Source organism: Montipora foliosa, chromosome 3, assembly GCF_036669935.1.
Source record: "Montipora foliosa isolate CH-2021 chromosome 3, ASM3666993v2, whole genome shotgun sequence".
NCBI lineage: Eukaryota > Metazoa > Cnidaria > Anthozoa > Scleractinia > Acroporidae > Montipora > Montipora foliosa.
Window position 1 is genome coordinate 66,551,921 of NC_090871.1, and position 21,379 is coordinate 66,573,299.

Here is a 21,379-nt window from a genome sequence, read left to right on the forward strand (position 1 = left end):
CTACATTTGTTATGTCTTGAACTATTGATCTACCAGATGCATTCCTTTTATCTGATTTGCACTCGCCCAAATAAGGCTTTACAAACTTAGGACAAAAATAACCCAACGGTTAAATTGTTGTGACTGGATTTTCGTTGTTGGCATGCAACAATACCATAAACTCTTGTCTCGGAACCTCTTCCGTTAGCAAAGAATAATAATAAAGAAGACTGAAAACTTGCAAGAAAAGAAAGGAAAAACTGTCATCTTGTCTTTATAGAAACCTCTTCAGTGCAAAAATTTTTACTTTTATTCTAATCACACTGAAAAGATTATAAAATATTTTGTAACTAATCTAAATAATCACAAAACACAGAATAGGAGCGGTCATCTCGTTTATTGATGCAGCGAGCGTAAAGCGTTACAAAAAACAGCATTACAGTTTCACAAACTCAGAGAAAATTACAACAGTAAATAAAATAAAAAACTAAGGTTGAAAGAGATGCCTCGAATGGCTCTTGCATAACTTAACAACCCTTAAATAGTGTACTAGCCCCTTGAGACACCTACAAGCACGCTAAAAATACTTTAGCAGTATTATGCAACCTAACATACATACTCTCGTGAAACTAACAAAACGTTACAAAATATGTAACCTTATTCTTAAACGTTAACAACTGTTTGTGACACATCTCGCTGCCGACGGTAACCAGTAATATACCTCGAGCTTGCAATTGTTCTCTACGGCTGTGGCTCTGATTTGGTTATCGCATCGCGTTTTACACGTACCGTTTTCTTAAGATACTGAGCCTTAAACTGTAAAGCGGTTTCGCACTTTCTTGCATGCGTTTGTATAAAGGTTAGTATTCGTAGGCCCATCAACATTCACTCCTTAACAGGCGGTCTCCGCAGGATCATGCAAAGGTGAAAGTCCTTCCGTTATTTACCACAAGTTGCCTGTCGATGATTGGCTAGAGCGAAAACTTTTGAGTTGACGTACACGACATAAAATGGTTATGTATTGCAGGTGTTTCTTGGGACTGCAACCGATAAGCACTTCTGACTGGCCATGGCCCCAAAGGAAAACACTGAGTCTTGTTTTCTCTCTAGGGTTGAGTGTTTTTTTATAACTCCCAGCTCAAAAAATAACTGAAAACAAGTGATACTCGGGTGCCACCTTACGACTTAATTGCAAAATGAAATAAATGTACATTTGACGTTTCCCGCGGGCAAAAGTTTGGTTCAACATCCCTTCGATTTTGACTTCTAGGATGGGCAAACGGTTTCAAAACATCATCAACATTTGATTCAACAAAGCTTTACGAGAGACCTGGTATTCAGTCCGAAGCTGCAGCTCCGTTATTTACTATGGATACGGACTTGGTACTGTGGATACGGACATGGATACGTCATCGAAAAACCGATTAATGCTCACGCGCCTACTCAACAATGCTGAAAGAGCGGTCACACTGCTTCAACTTCATTCAACATTCGCGAAATCAAAACAAATGTTGAATGTTTGTTGAAGGAAAGTTTAAACGCTTTTTAACTCATCCAACATCGATTCAACATGTTTCAAGATGGTTGAAAACACCAATGAATGAGAGAAATGTATTGAAGTGAGGGTTATAGATGAAATGTAGAGGTGATCCTTGCATTTACCTAGAAGATTTAAGAAATTGTCTATTTTAAGATACCTGATTAATTCAGGCAGCTTCAACGAGATTTGACTTGAATCTATGACCTCTGCAATGCCAGTGCAATGCGGCTCTAACACCTGAGCTATCATAGCCATACAGTTGGGAGTAGGTCTATTAATTGGGCACATTTGTACCCCTGAAATGACTCAAAGAATCAAAGCAATGTATATATTCGAAGCGCGGGTTCTAGACGAAATGTAGAGGTGATCCTCGCACCTCACTTGATGAAGCATTGCACTTACATCGCAGAGTTCATGGGTTTGAATCCCGTTGCCAGTGAAGTGCTTGCCAGGATCATCTCTATATTTCGTTTTCAACATCGCTGTTCAACAAAATCGAACGCGGGATGTTGAAGGAAACGTCGATGCCCTTTGCCCAGGTCTTTATAGACGAAAGGTGCACGTGATCCTTGTACTTCCTTACAAAATTTAAGCAATTCTCGCTTATAGACACCTGACATAAGTTACATTTCAAATATATACTTTTACTTCAGTCATCCAGTTTCCAACTTGGTGCCTTCATAGTTCAATTTGCAGTTGGTAGAGCATTGAACCGGCATCGCAGAGGACTCGAATCCCGTTGAAGAGAACTGAATTTTTCAGGTGTTTATAAGGGACAATTGCTTAAATTGTCCAGATAAAAGAGACATTCTTTCAAGATTGCAAAAATGTTGGCTTAGTTTGCCGCGGTTTCAAGGTTCATCACCTAATCACGTGCAAGTTGAAAGTTCAAATTTATGACCTATGGCACTTGACACGTTGGTCTCCAATCGGAAAACGTATTTGAGTTGGAAGATAAAACAAATTGCTTTCAAAACGACAATGCACTGGACGGGGTTTTTTTCTTAACACTTGCTGTTGTTTTGTCGTTTCGTTGATTGTGTTTCATTGGCCCTGAAAAGCCCCTATGGGGAGTGATGAATTAAGTACGTATTGTCAAATGAAACCATGTTGTCACGCAGTGATGAGCGCAAATTTCTATTGCGTCGAGAAGCCTGAAAATTTTTTTGGACTTCAACGGGATTTGAACCCGCGACCTCGCGATACCGGTGCGATGCTCTGACCAACTGAGCCATGAAGCCACTGACGTTGGGAGCTGGTCACTTCTGAGTTCACAACTTTCCGTGATAAGTAATTATGAGTGAAAGATATATATGAAATACATATATTGCACTGCGGGTATGAAATCAAATGAAACCATGTTGTCACGCAGTGATGAGCGCAAATTTCTATTGCGTCGAGAAGCCTGAAAATTTTTCAGGACTTCAACGGGATTTGAACCCGCGACCTCGCGATACCGGTGCGATGCTCTAACCAACTGAGCTATGAAGCCACTGACGTTGGGAGCTGGTCACTTCTGAGTTCACAACTTCCCGTGATAAGTAATTATGAGTAATAATAATAATAATAATAATTTTATTGCTTCTATAGCGCATGATACATGAGAAGATGCTCTCGTGCGCTTTACAATGACAAAAACTAGAATTCTACTATTTACAATCAAATCAGTTACATGAAAAATGGAAAAATCTAAAGCTAATTAATATTCCAACTATAAAATTGCATAATATCAACTATAAATTCATACTTGATCAGATATTCTGTAAATTATAAGCTTTCCGAAATAAATGAGTCTTAAGGGCTTTCTTGAATGTTTGTACGTTTTGAGAATGGCGGACTGCACGTGGTAATTTGTTCCATAAAAAAAAGATATATATGAAATACATATATTGCACTGCGGGTATGAAATCAAATGAAACCATGTTGTCACGCAGTGATGTGCGCAAATTTCTATTGCGTCGAGAAGCCTGAAAATTTTTCAGGACTTCAACGGGATTTGAACCCGCGACCTCGCGATACCGGTGCGATGCTCTAACCAACTGAGCTATGAAGCCACTGACGTTAGGAGCTGGTCACCTCTGAGTTCACAACTTCCCGTGATAAGTAATTATGAGTGAAAGATATATATGAAATACATATATTGCACTGCGGGTATGAAATCACATGAAACCATGTTGTCACGCAGTGATGAGCGCAAATTTCTATTGCGTCGAGAGGCCTGAAAATTTTTCAGGACTTCAACGGGATTTGAACCTGCGACCTCGCGATACCGGTGCGATGCTCTAACCAACTGAGCTATGAAGCCACCGACGTTGGGAGCTGGTCACTTCTGAGTTCACAACTTCCCGTGATAAGTAATTATGAGTGAAAGATATATATGAAATACAGATATTGCACTGCGGGTATGAAATCACATGAAACCATGTTGTCACGCAGTGATGAGCGCAAACTTCTATTGCGTCGAGAAGCCTGAAAATTTTTCAGGACTTCAACGGGATTTGAACCCGCGACCTCATAATTACTTATCACGGGAAGTTGTGAACTCAGAAGTGACCAGCTCCTAACGTCAGTGGCTTCATAGCTCAGTTGGTTAGAGCATCGCACCGGTATCGCGAGGTCGCGGGTTCAAATCCCGTTGAAGTCCTGAAAAATTTTCAGGCTTCTCGACGCAATAGAAATTTGCGCTCATCACTGCGTGACAACATGGTTTCATGTGATTTCATACCCGCAGTGCAATATATGTATTTCATATATATCTTTCACTCATAATTACTTATCACGGGAAGTTGTGAACTCAGAAGTGACCAGCTCCCAACGTCAGTGGCTTCATAGCTCAGTTGGTTAGAGCATCGCACCGGTATCGCGAGGTCGCGGGTTCAAATCCCGTTGAAGTCCAAAAAAATTTTCAGGCTTCTCGACGCAATAGAAATTTGCGCTCATCACTGCGTGACAACATGGTTTCATTTGATTTCATACCCTCAGTGCAATATATGTATTTCATATATATCTTTCACTCAAGTACGTATTGTATTGCATTGTACTGAGGCGAATATTGCTAAGGCTGTATGCTGCATGGGTGGTTCACGTTTCGTGTTAGTTTTACACTATCTGCCTTGCAATTGTAGTGAAAGAGAGGCAAAGCCAAATGTTACCCCCCAGTAAACGAAAGAAAACAGTGATATTTTTTTGATCATTGTTTTCGAAAAAATACATCTCTTCTCAGTCTGCGTTGTTTACAAATGCATCGGGCCACCATACACCTTTAGCACCAGTTTTGTGAGTCTTGCTAATAGGACAGGGGCGGATCTGGAAGGGGGGTGGGGTGAGGAAGCATGGTCGAAGGCATGATCGAATTCATGATCATTTCATGTAGATTCCGAGAAATCAAAATATGTCATTAATGATTCATGCCGAAGCCCGTGATGAGAAAGGGAAACTGAAATGGTCGTTGTAAACAATGAAGCTTGCGTCTTGAACAGGAGAGGAAATTTCTATTTGAGTATCTTTGGGTTTTACAGCTTTAACGTACACTTTCTAGCTTCACGCGCGTGACGCCCCGAGAACCTAAATAATACAAAACCTAAATTGCTTTGAATTATGAAAGAGCCACAGATAATCAAACCAACGATTTCTAACCGAAAAATACGGGTCATGCAGTGGGACAGCAAAATAACTCCATTAAAACTGACGTGCTGTTACACATAACGGCTTACTTATGTGGGTGGAAAATACTGTAAAATTAGAAGCATCCTGCTCCATTTCGTGTCATTAACACCTTTACCAATCCATATTCTCGGTTTTGGGCGTTTTTTTGGGAGACCGTAAAGCACCCACTTTCGCAATAATTTTCTTTTCTAGAGAACTCTGCAGCTGTAAAATCGACGAATGAAAGTATAATTAGAGTTTTATAAGGAATTTTCTTTCTAATTTCCTTTGAATGCTCCTGTTTTTTTCGTTCGGTGGCTCCTCAGTGCCTGTTGGCACTCGAATCATCTGGGATCTTTTAAAACATCCAGCTTCTATTCTCAGTTCACTAGATTCTTTTTTACGAATTTTCTTGCGAAGCTTTTATGCTTCAAAGCATGGTTTGTAAAATTGTTATCTTCGAGCGCACAGATAACTCCATAGCCATAAATTTACTTATAAGACAGTAAAATCTAGAACTTCCAAGAACCATGTTTCACTTCAAGTTTACTTACCCCCAAAACGTAAAAAATACAGTGTTTTCTTAATAGAAATCTCCGGTTTAATGATTTACTGAAACAACAAAATCTTTTTCAAAAAGAAGAGAGTGAATAATTCATAGCTTAGCGCGGTAAGCAATTTAAAGTGTAATTTTCCACGGTTTTGAGGAACATGTCAATTTGGAGTTCTCTAATTGAAAAGTGATTCTCCAACGGTTTCGTAATTCTGCGTTCGCGGTATGGAGCACAAAAGTATGGCGTTGCGATAAGACTTAATAATTCACCTTGTTTGCTTTTAAGGACACTCGAATATTATCAACATAACTTCTTTTATTAATATGTAATGAGTTTTTGTGATAGATAACTTCTATATAAGAGATATCCAAAGACTCAAAGTGCACTTGACACAGTCATCAAGATGAAGGTGATCATATACTTGGCGATTTTCTCATTGATTCTCACACTTGTCCACGGACAGAGGTCGCTGAGAAAATCTTGTGGTAGTGGATGGGGAATACCGTTTGGCTGTCAGGTTTGTAATCAACTTTTTAAGTTCAAAACTGTAGATTGTTTTGCTAAAACAACGTGCTAGTGTCAGTTTGTGAAAAGCAAAGCGAATCAACCGAAAACCAACACCCTGGACCGCAAACCACGGATTGCCTATAAGTCTTCCAACCCTAAATTTGCTCCAAGGAAAGAAGAATTGACTAGGCTAAATCCTTCCCTGGCATAAAGAAAAAATATATATATATATTGATATGAAAAAAAAGCTCTTGCAAATGCTTTCCAGCTGACGTTCAATAAAACTACAAAAAAAAAATAAGCCGTGCATACAAAGGTCAGTTTAGAGATTTTTTGACTTGATGCAACATGAAATTAAAACAAAGGAGAAAATTTTGTTGCCAATCATAGCTTGAGAAAATCTCACAGAAAAAATGCTCGCATCAATTCTGTCGCTTTTTTTGGAATCATTGTCCTAAAACCTATGCTTCGTTAAACTAAAAAGAAAATGACGGGCGACGGGTGCGTTGAGGTTTTCAGCTTGTCTGGTGTCATGTGAATACAGTGTATGGCCTTGATGACCCTTTGACATGTGCACATAGGCATACGTAGTTGAACGACAGCTCCTCGGTTTGAGAACAATCATAATGAGACAGCGAGCCTTTGGCATAGGCGATACGAATGATTTGTGACGGTGTTTTTTCAGACACCGCAGGGTACCTGTTAATGTTGCGGTTGGGTCAGTTAAGAGTGACTGAGAGGTTTACATTTACTCTAGAAGCGACATGCCTTCTTTAAGAGCTATATCTGTCTAATAACGTTAGTAAATAAGATCAGGATCTTAGTACACTGAGTGTGTTTAATTTCAGTGATCATTATTCACAAAGAAAAGTACCCAAAAGTGGAAGACGCTTAAGTTTTCCTTAGAACTGACAATATCGGTAAATAACTTTGCTGAAGACTTGAGGCAGTCCTCTGTCTTTATTGCAGCCGTATAATTCATGCAAACAAATCAGTCTTTAGGTCTCTGGAGCCAAACCGTTTCCTCATGAAATAGAATTTGCTTTCCGTCGGCGTCCTTGTCTGATACTTTTCATTAGAGAAGCCTCGATCATCTCTTGCAATGTTGCTGTTTCTTTCCGTTTGCCCACCAAACTGAAAACAATAAAAAAAGTGTTATTATTATTATAATATTTACCCGTGGTTTGGATAGGTACGAAATCGATCACCAGTTAAAGCTGGAGCGGCAGTGCGAGTTTGATAAAACTTTACCGGCAACAGTAACAAATTTATTTTTACAGGAGCCCACGTGCTCCCGACTTTTATTATTGGTTTAGAAAGAACGTATCTTCTAAGGTAGTATCTTCTTCAATTGCTTCAATCTTATGTTAGACGCATGTTTGAAATACGTTTAGTGTGGCCCAGTGGTTAGGGAGCTTGCCTTGAGATCCGGATATCTCGCGGGTTCAAGACCCGCTCTGACCATTCGTTGAATTTGTTCCTGATAGTTCCCTTATCAACTTCCCAGCTGCTCTTGTAAATAACCAACTGATTTGCCTCCGGCCAGTTGGGATTCTTAACAGTTGTTGTTATTGCTCTTTTCCGTCTTTTCGTTAATTGTGTTTCATTGGCCCTGAAAAGCCCCTGTGGGGAGCGGTCAATTAAGTATGTATTGTATTATTATTGCATTGCACAAAAATATTCGTTAAGGGAAATTGGTCATTGTTTTTTTCCTTTCTTCGAGGAGAACTTGGCTTCGGACTTTGGACGAATTGGTTCATGCCACCTTCAACGATGGTATGACGACATACTTTTGACGTTTGTTATTAACATTAAGTGGAAGACTCGGATATCGGACTGGAAGTTTTACGAAGGGTTACCAGTCCTCCGAGTGGTGTAGTAGTGTAGCCTCGCAGGTTAGATAATAACTTTATAGGAAGCTTACGTACAAGCAGACAACTTCAGTTGGATGGCCAAGTAACGAGATGCTTATGAAATGATTTGCTTTTGTCTGTCCCCGAACTTTAAGTGTGATAAACATAAAAATAGTACTGCTGTGGAATCATTTTCCCCCAAAGTATGCAGCAAATAGAGGTGGATCCATTGTTCGAAAGGCGATCATACTGAAAATTATGTCAGAAGTGTAAGGCAGAAATTCATCAATAAATTGAAATTAAGGGTGATGCGAAACCAGGATTGGATTGATTTTAAACATATATGAATACCCTGCCGTCGTAAGTAAGGTCAATGATCAGGGATCAGGCCGCTTTGGGAGCAAAAAGAGAATCATGATGTAGTCAAGTTATCGCTTTAAACTCTTAAACCTGATACGAAAACGAATTTTTATGAATTAAATTGCTGGAAACTTAAAGGATTTCGGACAGAAAGGAATTCTTAAGCATTATTTTGAAAAACTTTGATTACTAACCTGTCGACGGCACTTTCTACCACTGAATACAGTTCCCCATTTGCAATGCGCCTTGGTACTTAGGTGAAACCCTGTTGCAATAAGAATCAGATAAATAAACGCTATCTTAGATGCTTCCATGCTGTACGGACGGTCGGACGTTATAAATGTGGATTGATGCGCTCTACGTTTAAGCGAACTACTGCCACTGCAAACTGAAACTCGGGCTAGTCTTGGTTATAACAAGATGTAAATAAAAAGAAAGCACCAATTGTTTTATTAAAACGAATATGATAACACCGTTATAAGGTGCTAAGTACTTTGGCGATTTTCTAGGCTGATTTAATTTGCGCTAAAGTTATTATACTAAAAAGAGGCTAAGATCGAGGTTAGTTCAGTGTTGCGGGCTCATATACTTTTCTCACGCCGATGGCTTTAGGCGCCCAGGGCGGTTTTCGATTGGAGTTTTTCATTTCATCAGTCTGTCGTGATTAGCTAAGCTTATATCTTTAATTGGTTTGTTCAGTTTCAAGCGACCCTGTGCTACCAAGAGTAGAATACAATGTCAGTAGTTTCACAATCTTTTGAGACGCGCGAGAGAGAAAGCTTATCAGAGGGACAGAACTGTGATCTTCTATAGCTTTCTATGCAATTCAGTTGGACAACAAATTGTTATGTCATACTGAGCATGCTATTCAGTGCAAAACCAGCTGAACCACAATTTGGAAGAATATAACGAGGGATGTCATTTGCACACCTTTGATTAGTTTCAAAAGCAATACAGTTCTGGCTCAATAGGTAACATTTCCAGGTTTAATGCCACTAAGAGTGCAAAATTAGGAACGTGTTAATTGCACGCACACCAGAGTACTAGAGCTTTAACCTGAGAAGCCCAGCACAAAAGGTGAATTGTTGTCAGTTTTCTATCCAGATCATTTAAAAGCGAGCCCTTAAGCAGTCTTATTCTCCTGAGAATATCACCTTCCTTTCATTAGACCTAGAAGTGATAGTAGGCGAGATCAGTTCTCATTGCCACTGTAAAACGACGCCAACAATAACGAGTTAAAACAGTTTTGGCAGAGGTTAAATTGCATTTTTTCATGGCCAATTTTTAATTTTTTGGTACTATGAGCTTTTCAGTCTTTTTGAAGGCACTGTAATTCCCAGAAATGCAAGCAATAGACCATTTTCCGAGTTCATGTCTGCCTCCTCATCAAAACGAGTCTTTGGGCGAAATTTTTGTGATGGTATTTGTTTCTACTTTACATATGAATAAAAACTAATTTACATGAGAAAAACTTCGAACTTAGACTCGCTTTGAAGAGGAGGCGGACATGAACTTCGAAATGGCCTAATATCCAACAAAAAGCGTTCTTTGAAGTTTAAGTATTTCCTGCCAGTTTTGCCAAATAAGATAAGTGTAAGGGTCATCGTTATTTTCATGTTAGGTTAAATTTTACTGTGATGAAGAAGCCTATGGAAAGGGACACTTCGTGACGCTTATTAAAAGGTGCTTGCATAGAATTTCTTCTAAGGACTGCTCAAGCAACAACAAGATCGACAAGGACAATGGCGCCACAAAACAATTCTTTTAACGAACTAAAGCAAGGGATGGTTCGGTACATTCGTTTAACATGTTGATCCACTTCTCTGCCGTTTTCTTCCCGTCAACAATGTGAATAAGGAAATTTGAGATACTAAAGGGAGGACGTGAGAACTTGACGATTTTTTTGCAATGAAGCAACCACACTGTTCGAACTTTTTTTTATTTCTAGACAGTCGGTTTTCACTTTCCGAATCAAACAACTTGGACTAATCGCGAAATGATTTGAATAACGTGGATATATTTTTAATTTCTCATAGTCTTCCTTGAGTCCTGGCTTCAGTTACGTTCTCTACTGAATTATCCTATTTTAATAATAAACGCAAAAATAGTCCTCAAACCACTTATAAAGCACGGCATACAAAATAACATGTAAAATCTTCCCAAACGAATTTTTCGGTAAAATGTTACCACAATGCACAATTATTTCAGTAGATTTTACAAAAAAATCTCTCCTTTCTTAAATTTTAAGAAGAGACCGTGAAATAAGTTGTTTAAGAAGATAAGAACCATTCGCTGACGCAAAGGCATTCAACAACTCTTGAATCTCTATAATCTTCAAGCGAAAGTTTAATTTGCAAGTCGACTGAAAATATCTCTCCTTCATCTATTTCGTACCGCACGCCCTTACTTATATGTAATTTAAAAACACTTGTCCACAATGAATGGTCATTACTTCTTACATACGAAACGCCCAATGTAAGAGGCGTTAATGATTTCTTGTAAGAACCTAAAATTGGCCACTATAAATGTAAAAATGCAGGTGTTTTTTGTGTTCCTTTTCACCTGCGGCCTGGTCATTAAAATTAATACATTTGCCAAAGTGAAAACTGTGACATTCAAAATTAACAGACTGATATCATGAAAAAGGTGATGCGAAAAGTTCTACGTATGCCACGCGCTTCGACGTGATGAGGAAGTTTTCTTGAGCAGCATAACTTGTTGAAAACGAATGTGATTTTTCTTGGAATTTTTTTCTCATAAAACCACAAGATTAATGGAAAAAAACATGGCCACTTCATTTTCACTGCTGGTTCAAGTTATTCCACCAAATTTTGTTTTTTACTTTCAAATAGGATTTTTTGCTATAACAAAATCATACATCAAATAAATATATTTTCGTAAATACTCCTTTTCTTTGGCCATCTCAGTATGATCAGAAATAACACACAAACAGCGTTTGTCACCGCCGTTTGTGTGTATTTAGAATTGGCAGTTACTGTGTAATCATCTCGACGTGAATTTCCACCTTAAATTTTCGAAAATTCTGTTGAATAGAAAGCACCATTTGTCTTCACGCCTGAACGTGTTTTCATCATAGGGCTATTTCAAGATGTTTTGTTGACAATGTAGGATTCTTAAACTGAACATATCTTAAAATCAATGGAGACGCGATAATGACTCCGCCGCGGTTCATATTAATTGTAACACTGTGAGCATCGAGTGTCTTCTGTTGATTTGCCCTGGCGTGGATTGCAATAAATCAGAAAAATTGTCAAGTACTCACACTTAGCTTTAAAGTAATGGCTAAAATTTAGAATGTTCCACCAGTAAAATTTTCCCTTCACAAGTTGAGAACCAATGTTTATATATATACAAGGCAGTGTTTGTTTATCGTGACCGTGTGAAAGTGCATACAAACATAGTTAATTACACTAGACTGCAACCGAAAAATTTCAGGGGCACCCAACGAGAATATAGTTCAAAACCACTTAAACATAGCATTGTTAAACTTATTTTAGTCTTTAAACGGTAGATATAGCCATATTTTTATCCCCTAAAAATTTTCCATCTGTTCGGATTCCCTAGCTGAAAGTCTAGTGATCCGAAAATTATAGGGATCAAAACTTACCTTTTCGAAAATTTCAGCCAGAAAAAAGGCTCCCGAAAATTCTAGGTGACCCTTTTAGGGTAAAAATCCGTTAAAAATGGGCAATTATACCATTTTTTAGATATTCGAAAATCCTAGGACAGGCAGGCAAGCAAGAAGTTTTACAACAAATGTTCCGAAAATTCTAGATCTCAAATCGTCTTCCGAACAGATATCTTCCGAAAATTGACGTTGGGTGCCCCTGAAATTTAACTAAGTTCGAATGGGTGGGATCTACGGATTTCAAGGCAAGCGCTCTAACCACTGACCAACGCTATTTGAGTTAGTAGACATATTAGTGTTAGGAAAGAAAGCCGGGGAGAGAAACAGTTGTCTATATTTACAGAGCTTTGCGGATTCGAGTTCGGAATCACGGGAGACAATCCAGTCCATAAGGCAACAACGTCCACTGTAAGATGGAAATATCATTTTTGTGAAGTTTCAACCTTAAGGTTCTAACTGAACATCAAATGATTTCCCGGCGCTCAACTGCCAGAGATTGCATGCCGATCGGCTAATGAAACTAACGATTTCAGTCTTGAAATTTGCTGGGACAAATGAAAAATCTTAAATGAGTTTCAGAGAGGCATAATATCTGGTGAAGTACAAGCACAGGCGGCCCAGAGTCCGAAGGTGAACAATTATAAGGATTTGTATGAGAATCTCGATAACAAACTGAAAAAAATATTTACCCGCAAAAGTTCTCAATAAACTTGAAAAAGCCGTACTTTATTGTCGTGGCGAATTTCTCGCTTTTTGTGTGGTTATTTGCCTGATTGAATGCGATTTAAGCGACTTCTCAAATTCGCGGGTTGTCACTCGTACCTACCCTCGTACCTACTCGTACCTACGAGTGACAACCACGACAATAAAGTAAGGCTTTTTTTATTGAGAACTTTTGCGGGTAAATATCTTTTTCAGTTTTTTATCGAGATTCCCATACAAATCCTTATAATTGTTTACCTTCCGACTCTGGGTCACCTGTGGTACATGGTGAATGAAAAACGAGCAAAGACTAGATTCATCCAAAAGGAAACTGCATCACCAAAAACGGAAATGAAAGATCAAGATTATAAAGTGATATTTGCTAAAGGGACACCACAGAAATCTAGCTTTTCGGGTGAAGTTCCAAGTCCTACACTTCACTGAAGAAGTATTCAGTTTTTCATCGATTGACAAAATTCAGCCACTTCAACGTACGGAGAAAAAACGTATAATGAAATGTTTGATAAAAGAAAGTTCACATAATAGCGATGGTCATAGAAGTCGTGGATGAAAAAAACCCCTGTACAGCAAATGAAATGAAATTCGTTAGCAAGTCCCAAACTTATGTATGAGGGCATCAGTTGCATTTTCGTAAGTTTAACTCGAAGAGGATCGGCGTTTCATTTGCTGTTAGTGACCTTACTGAGCCTTCCTTTCTTCTCAGCTGTCGTCAGGCATTGAATTTTGTTGAACGCCTCTAACATCAGATTTGGAGTACACTCAAATAAGATAATACAAACACATTTCTAATCCAGTCTGGAATGTTTAGACTGAAGATTAGGAAAGAAATTAAAAGATAAAAGCTTCAATTTTGAAGCTAAGCTTTTTCTTAAAGTAAACTGCAAATGAGTATAAGATACCGGTAGCTGATTTTGCTAACATGGAAAATTTGAAGTGTCAACTGAATTGACAAAATAAGTTGACCACTTTAGAAAGAGTAACTTGAAAGGCTGACGTTTTGCGCGGAATGATCCCGTTCGCTACAGCAACTTGATTGACTCTTCAAACTGTGAGCGACAAACCACGGACATTTATTAAAGTTGTTCCACATGGTCCAGAATTCTTCATCAACGCCATTTATTTCTCACCACACGGGCAATTAGCAAAACATGAAGACAGTAAGACTGTAGCAGTAATTTGAATCTAATTTGAAGAAAAAGGCGACATTGTTCATTGATCACAATTTTTTCAGATATTAAGTGCTAGGATCATTTCTCTCTTTCCTTTTTCATCTTTTTCTGTGTCTTTTCATAAACCGTATGGAGATGTGAACCGTGATATTGTTCCGCTATTGAAATCATTTATTATTACAAATTTTACTTTCAAAGCTTGGTTCATATTAATTTTCAAATGACTTGCGGCAAAAGCTATTTCGCAAACGTTTCAGTTCTCCAGCATTTTCAGCACAAAGCTTGGCTATGTTTTTTTTTTTAAGCAAGGTGAGCGTTTATCCACAGTTAACGCAATTGTCAATTGTCTTGTTACATCGCATGGAAAGTCTGCCTCAAACATCATCAGTCCCTCGGCCAAGAATTGAAATAATACTGACTAAGACGCCATCGATGCTGTGTAACACTAAATTACAGGATTCCTTTTAATTAAGTACGAATTACTCCTGAACGAAATCCTTAATTTAGGGTTTATGAGGCTAATACTATCACATATTCCATGCTGATTAATTTGTCATCACCTATCGCTTTGAGGCCAATAGTATTATTCTTCAATGTTGTTCACAAACCAAAGGAATAATAGTAATGAAGAAGAGCTGCCGATTATGTCTGTGGTTAACTTGAAAACACTCTTCATTTTCGCTTTAATGAATAAATGGGTAGCTGAACTCTTGCTAGCATTTTTCTCGCGTAAAACGTGTCCATATAAAAACCAACTCGTAAAGTCAGTCGTTATATTCCTCGTGAAATCGCCAGATAAGAGATCACTTTTGGATTCGTTTTGATAAAACGTGGCGGAGAAATCTGAAATCATCAGTGATGGAATTGAAGACTGCTTTCGTAATTTTCGCACTCCTCGCAGTAACTGAGTTCTCGAGTCTTTGTCGCGGTCAATATGGATGCCTGTTTGGAAGTTGCGGCGACAGACGCACTATTAAGGCAAGTAAAACTCTTCTTATCATTTTTTCTGTATCCGCTGGGGCCAAAAGAAGAACCGGACCGGTTGAAAGATTTGAGCTCATAACTACATTTTGTTCGCACAGAAGCGTGCAAGGTTTTCTTTCTGTTCACATGAAACGAAGCAACCTGCTGAATTTAAACTTTTGTCATTAGTTGTCACACAGTTACATGAAATTCTCCTTAGGCATTTGAAAGTTTTCACGCCACTCATTCGCCACGAAGATTGTTCCACTAAAGAGACGTTCTCCCTAATTTCACTTGTGCTACATCTTTCAGTTAACTACGGATAGATATGTGACTTTTTCAACAGTCGCCTTTGGACGTGGAAAGCTTCTCATGTCATAGCCATTTGCAAGATGTAAGCTTCAAGTAATAGTGTAATATTAGCGAAAAAAGTGATTAACAACTCGACACACTTCATTTTCGTTAGCCTAGTTACCACGCTTCCATGAAGCCACGCCTTTACCGCATAAGTTAGACGACGAAGGTGTTCACTGCGCTGGTTAAATCATTGACCGGACCGGCTAAAAGTTCGTCCATTCTCGTTTTTGGCGTTCAAGTTTTTTAACGGTTTGACCGCAAAATTTTCGTACAGTTAGCGTGTTTCCGTGTGCGGAACAGAACCCCTAACTGCAAGAATTTTCAACCGATCGAAAATTCGTCCGCAACGGTGTGATAGAAGCCTGAGTGTAACCGTTGCTGAAAAAAACAAAAAATTATTTTCCGAAGTCGTAAGTTAAAAATCACGTTTTGTTCTTCCGTAACGTAAGTTTGAAAACTTCTCGAGATTTACTTAGAAGAAAATGACGGCAGAAAAACTCAGCAACTTCGGACCGCAGAAACTGTTTGATGTATGTAGTATTGGTATTTTGTTTGACCTCTTTATGATACTGAGATATAGTTTGAAGTTAGGCTAAAAATATGATCCTCCATGCTTAAACTGACTGATGAACTTATTGAATTAAAGTATGCAAGTGTTGCAGCAAAAAAACTGAAAAGCATAACCTCGATTCGAGGTGCGTTTGGAAACTCTGTTGAGTTATCAATCTCTACAATTTGTTTGGTTTCAGGGGTTGGGAGACTCACATATTTCCTCCCCACCCACCCGAGACAGCCGAGGTTGCCAATTTATACGGGAATAGAGAAAAAAGGTTTCATGCGCATAGCAGAATTCATGCTAAACAAGCGGGCATCGGTAAAAATACGAAGATCATGAAGGAGATAAAATGTAAACAGAGCATCATTTGAAATGAAACGAAAAACTATGTGTAATTTGTTACAAACTGAACTTATTTCAGCTACACCTTAATTAAACCTGTTTGTGTATATAACAATAGTGAGGTGATTCGTGTTCACTTCAAAAGCCATCAAATGATAATATACAGAGGTAAATACTACTACTACTACTACTACTCCTACTACTATTACTACTACTACTACTACTACTACTACTACTACTACTACTACTACTACTACTACTACTACTACTACTGCTGCTGCTACTTCTACTCTACTGCTGCTGTTGCTGCTGCTACTACTACTACTGCTACTACTACTACTACTACTACTACTACTACTACTACTACTACTACTACTACTACTACTACTCCTGAGCTTCCAGAAATTAAAAAATATATAGACAAAGAAATAATACTTTGTGATTCTTTTAAAGCGCGGTCAAGGGGCCTTAATATCCGTTCAATTTTGTTGACTGAACAGCGATGTTGAAACAGTCTGCTCCCCTCCCCCCTTTCAACCGTGTTGAAACATGTTGAATGAGTTTAAAAGCGAATGTTGAATTTGTCCCCCTCTTTCAACAATGTTGGGTATACGCGTGCGCACTAATCGGTTCCTCATTGACGCATCCATGTGTTTGTATCCATAGTAACAAAGCAGCCTGGGACTGAATACCAGGCCTCTTGTGGAGCTTTGTCAAATCAAATGTTGATGATGTGTTGAAAACGTTTGCCTACGCCAGCAGTCAACATCATTCAATATTGTTCAACAAAAAAATATCGAATATGGATGTTTAAGCCGTTTACCCAGGCCCTTTAATAAAATGTGTTTGCATCGAATTACCTCAAAAGACCTCAAACGACGAGGTTGACAAGAAGAAAGGTACCACAAAACAAATACGTTTAATGAATGCAGTCGAAAACCGCAAATGGTTCGCTACCTGCGCGTTACGTATGTTGATCCAACAATGTGAAAAAGAAAAATTGAGATAAAGCCTTGAAGATGTGAGACCTTGACGATAGATTAACAATTTTCTTTGCACTGAAAACAATCAGAATGATCATACTTATTTTATTTTTAGAGAGTCCGTTTTCTAGAATAATCAATAAATGATTTGAATGACGTGGATAAACTTTTAAGTTCTCATTGTCTTTGCTGTGGTCCTTGCTTCAGTTTCTAATTAGTCCTAGCTTAGTAATGAACGCAAACAGAGACTTCAAAATGTATGTTTCGGATAAATGTTACCACAATGCAAAACCTGGCTAAGGTAATTTTCAAATATGGCTTGCAGTGCAAAAGCTATTTTAGCAAACGAAATCAGTTCTCCAGTTTTTTCATTTCATCACAAAGCTTGGCGACGGTTTTTTTTTCGAGGCAAGGTAACAAATATTACTTTGTCAGTATTTCATCAGTTCATATTCAAGACAATAGACTCATGCTCGGTTGAGAAGAAGAAAATTTTATGCGTTTGAAAATTGGAAGATGATCTACACAACTTGGGTTCTTTTATCATTGCATTCCAAGTCTATTTGACAAATTGATGTCAGTTTTTCATGCGTCTGTCCTGTTATTGATCATGAATTGCGTGATAACATTGTCAAAGTAGCTGTGGATCCACGAGGCCATAGCTGAGTGGATCCGCAGACAATGTTATGACGAAATTCATTGTCAATAACTGGACAGACGCATAAAAAACTGACATCAATTTGTTTTTTACAATAACAAAATAAGGCAGAGGGATCAAAATTAAGTCAAAACAAGAGAAGAACGCGGGACAAAAATGTGAGAAACTTCAATCTGACGTGAGCAATATCGCGTCATTATCGCATAAATTATAAATTTATGTGTCTGTCCGCTTATTGACAATAAAAATTAGCCAATGAACGTGCGAGAATTTTGCTGTCATTGTAAAACGGTATCTCGTATTTTTAACGGACCAGATGTCTCGAGAACAAAAGAAGAGTTCCGATTCCGTTATTCCATGGCGTCACTTCACCTACAATTGAAAATAAAAAACAGGTGAAAAGTAGTAGTAGAATTATGCTCCTAATTCTACTGGTAGCGTGCTGGGCTTGAAGGAGACGATTTTGGATGAAGGAACGCTTTGAAATCAAAGGGGAACTGTCTCGCTATTTTAGTCAAACTTCAAAACAATAAAATACGTCTTTATATGCATCAATTAAGACAAAAAAAATCATAAATGGTGTAGTTTTGTTGCCAATAACAAATGAAGTGTACTGAAGCTATTCTTCAATGTTATTTGCATCCATGGATGGAGAGAAGATGGAAATGGATTGAAACTTGAAAAAAACTGACAACTTTTTTCAAATTTGGAGATGGGGTCCCCAGAACATGAGTCGCCAAAAATTAAATATGAATAGCGCTTTGTGCAATAAATATATTTCATATCTTGTCAGTGGGTTGCTAGAAATGTTGTACGTATGAGCATAAGTACTAACTTAGGTTTTTCCCCAGTTTTTAGCATGACGTTACTGACATTGCCCCTTTCACTAAAGTTCTATAGTAAAGGCAACCCCATTCTGTTCATTCACAACATGCCTTACTGACGGAGCACTCCATTCGAATGCATATACTACGGGTTCATATCTCTGAGTCACCGTCGCTCGCCGGGGAAACCGTTTAGAGTTGTCCTTAGAGGGTCCCTGGCTCAATTCCTCCAAGTTATCAGTGTAAATGGAAACTGAATACTTTACTTGCATTTGAGTCTCTCAGCACTGTTATGTTTGCTTGAATTGTTTTAAAATTTTTAGTCTCACTAAAACCAAGTTATCCCTGAAATTTCTCAGGTCAGTGTGTGAAGGTAAAAACCCAGCTTTTTGGCATTTCAAAGCATGAAACTTAACAATTTTGGGCATTCTTCTTTTGAAATGTTGAAAGACCAGCTTTTCAGAATGAGTGGATCGTTGTTGTCTAACGCAGTTGTTTGAAAGGGCCAACACCTGTTTAACTGAACATAGCTACATGACCAGTAGCCTCTCACGCAAGACACTCACGCGTTCTTCCCCCACGAGCTTCTGCTAAAACGAGCTACACTCGAGTTCGTGGGGAAGGAACGCGTGCTGAAGCCCTAAGATAAGAGTCACTGCGTGGGAAGCTATATGACCAGAAGACTTCTCTGAACAATGGAACGCTATAATACGCCCATGCTTCGTAACCATATTGTTACAGTATTGTAATAACTGTGGGCAGAGCTCCAAGAAAATAGGAATTAGAGACAATGTTTGGCGGCATCGTGGCTGTAATTAGCCACAACGGAGCTGTAGCGTTGGGCTTTTAAAAACACCATACGAAAACTTTAATCGACTTAATTAACTCGAGTCTGAGATAAATTCCCTTTGCATATCAATATCGCTCGCCTTTCAAGTTGGCGTTGACAATTATCAAAAACTGAGGATATCTGTCCGTCCTCATTATGATATTACTTCGCCTCTATAAAATTGTGCAGGCCAAACTCTATATATCGACTTTGGGCTATCAAGAAACACTGAGAAATCCACCATGGCTGCAAAAATGTCCCTCATATTCGTGACTATGTTACTCTGTCAATCACTTCTGATCAACTTCCCTGGACGCTGTTCTGGTGTCAAAATCAGATCCAAGTGGAGGTGTATATACAGGTTTTGCAGAAAAAACGAGGTTAGAGAAGTTCTTCCTTAAGTCGAGCATCATGCTAAAGAATGTTAAATCTACCAGTTCCTAAAAATTAGTGTTTCTCAGTAATTGTGCTAGTAATGCAGCGGCCTTCATGAAAAATGAACCAAACCCTAACTCGACGATCGTCTGGACATCTTATAATACTCAAACTACTCTCCGACCCCCCCCCCCCCCCCAAAAAAAAAAAAAGCAAGAAACTGGCGTGCAATATTCCCTTTAATCAGGAATAGATAAACTGCGAAAATAGTTACAAATGGGCTTCGCCCTGAAAACGAAAGAGGGGTTGTATTCAGGGATGTTGGAATGAAGTGAGCTTGTTATTTTTCTTTTATTAAATGAAAATGACTGGTTCCACACCCGTTTTTTTTTTTTTGTACATAGTTACGTTCTTAATCACCTTACGTTTTCTTAAAGCGATAACTTGTCTCTGAATTCTTAAATACACCCTCCGGTTCTAAGCCATGGTACTGTCGTTCAAAATTTCTCCGACTGAAGGAATGACAAATTTTGGTGACAACTGACGAAATGTCACTGTAAGGCTTATTAGAATTAACGAAAGATAAAGGGAGATGTCAATTGAGGATTTTGAAATGACCGAATGCAAAAATTTTGGCCGCCAATAAATCATCATTTTTCCTTAATTTGTGTTAATCCTGACTTGCCTCATTAGCACGCGTCAAATTGAAAGAATTTTGGCAGTAAAACGAGGCTAGTCAGCCTAATTTGCACAAACTTAAGAGAATACTTATTGGCAGCCATTTTTGCAACACCTGCTTCTCTTTTCCTACCCCTGTGAGACTTTGCACACTATTGTAAATTAGGTGGAAATTTCAGTGGCGACCAAAAGAATAGCGTTAGGGTTATATATGATATATTTCCAATCTTTATTTCGAGATGAAATCATCAGCGAAACGAAAATGAAAACAAAATAAAACAATCTTTGAGGTAATTTATTCTCTCGTTAAAATTTAATGCATAGGGCCCTCCCCTTTATAAAAGACCGTGCAATGACTAAAGACAAATTCAAACTTAAGAAGTTAATGACCAAACGGTTAGGGTATGGCGTTAAAATATTTTCTTGCGATCACAGTCGTAACATTAGCAGTCATGTTCGAGTTTACAGCTCACGGCAGGGCGGTTCATCCGATATGCATTTTCGATCCTTATAATACTAAGTGCTCTCAACAGCCCACCCAGGTTAGTTTTGATTAGTTACTTATGATCACTTTGCCTTTAAAATTGCATGGCATATTACTCCGGCATGACTCATGATGATCTCAAACTGAGCCGTAAATAATCCTTGTGGTTATATTAATATCTGGACACTTGTTCTATACCTTTTTCTTTTCTTTCGAAGAGATCATGTACACGACGCGCTGCAAAAAACTGTCAGCAAAGCAGACATTGATCAACTTCATCTTCAACTTTAAGTTAAACTGCATGACTCGAACTTTCCTTAAGGTAACATTATAAAAGAATAGATCAGAATA

General features: G+C 38.4%; 3 long non-coding RNA genes across 4 annotated transcripts in view; 2 read left to right on the plus strand and 1 right to left on the minus strand.

Annotated features, from left to right (window-relative positions):
* The first annotated feature begins 5,961 nt into the window (after positions 1-5,961).
* The window catches only part of LOC137998038 (uncharacterized), a 35,421-nt gene continuing 20,003 nt past the window's right edge, over positions 5,962-21,379 (plus strand). The window contains exon 1 of the long non-coding RNA XR_011122646.1: positions 5,962-6,235. This is a non-coding gene — a long non-coding RNA (uncharacterized lncRNA). The remainder of the gene's footprint in view (positions 6,236-21,379) is intronic.
* On the minus strand, positions 6,251-12,207 carry LOC137998039 (uncharacterized). 2 transcript variants are annotated; one of them, XR_011122647.1, is made up of 3 exons: positions 12,067-12,207; positions 8,633-8,703; positions 6,251-7,359 (listed from the first exon to the last, which is right to left on the minus strand). It is a non-coding gene; the product is annotated as an uncharacterized lncRNA (long non-coding RNA). The 2 variants fall into 2 exon arrangements; XR_011122648.1 differs by lacking the exon at positions 12,067-12,207 and adding an exon at positions 11,722-11,824.
* Positions 14,066-21,379, plus strand: part of LOC137998037 (uncharacterized) — a 7,737-nt gene continuing 423 nt past the window's right edge. The window contains exon 1 of the long non-coding RNA XR_011122645.1: positions 14,066-14,957. This is a non-coding gene — a long non-coding RNA (uncharacterized lncRNA). The remainder of the gene's footprint in view (positions 14,958-21,379) is intronic.